Raw genomic sequence first — 724 nt, forward strand, 5'->3', positions numbered from 1 at the left:
CAGGTTCACACTTTTTCAGATTGTGATAAAATGTGAAAAGATGTGCAGGATGGCGAGAGATTAAACCCTCGTGACCTCAGTGACCCCTGAATTTTCCTCTAGAGCTGCCATGAGATTTTTATTTGTGGTCCAGACTGAAACATCTCAACAACTATTGGATGATTGTGATGAAATGTGGTTCAGACGTTCATGTTCCCCTTTCATTCATGTTCTTACATGAACTGAAATAACCTTGGTGATCCTCTGACTTTTCATCTAACGCCATCATCAGGTCAAGATGTTAATTTGTCCACTACTTTTTTTTTCAAGTCTATTTTCCACCTCAAACACCTTTTCTATATATATTCTTGATTATTGCACATTTGAAGTCAAAACAAAGAACAAACACAGATTCATTTAATTACATTACAAAAGCTTTGCTGCTGACAGAGATGACTCATAGGAACATTTATTCTCTGTTTACTTCAAAATTATAATTTAACAGTAAGAAACATTCAGTTTTTAACATTAAATTCTCAAGTCAAGTTAATGGACTTTGATTTATCAGATCCTAAAATCCTAAACTTTCCTCAGAGGGCTTCACAATCTGTCCAGCATACGGCCTCTATCATTAGAGCCTCTGTTTCAAACATGTAAATGACACGAAACACATTGAATCTGCTGTTAAACTGATCTGTGAACAGTCTGTAAACTGTTCAGTTGTTCATGTGTAAATTCAGGTCAA

The sequence above is a fragment of the Seriola lalandi genome, unplaced genomic scaffold (assembly GCF_002814215.2).
Source record: "Seriola lalandi dorsalis isolate HSWRI2012SDOR001 ecotype SW California unplaced genomic scaffold, Sedor1 jcf7180002054373, whole genome shotgun sequence".
Taxonomy (NCBI): domain Eukaryota; kingdom Metazoa; phylum Chordata; class Actinopteri; order Carangiformes; family Carangidae; genus Seriola; species Seriola lalandi.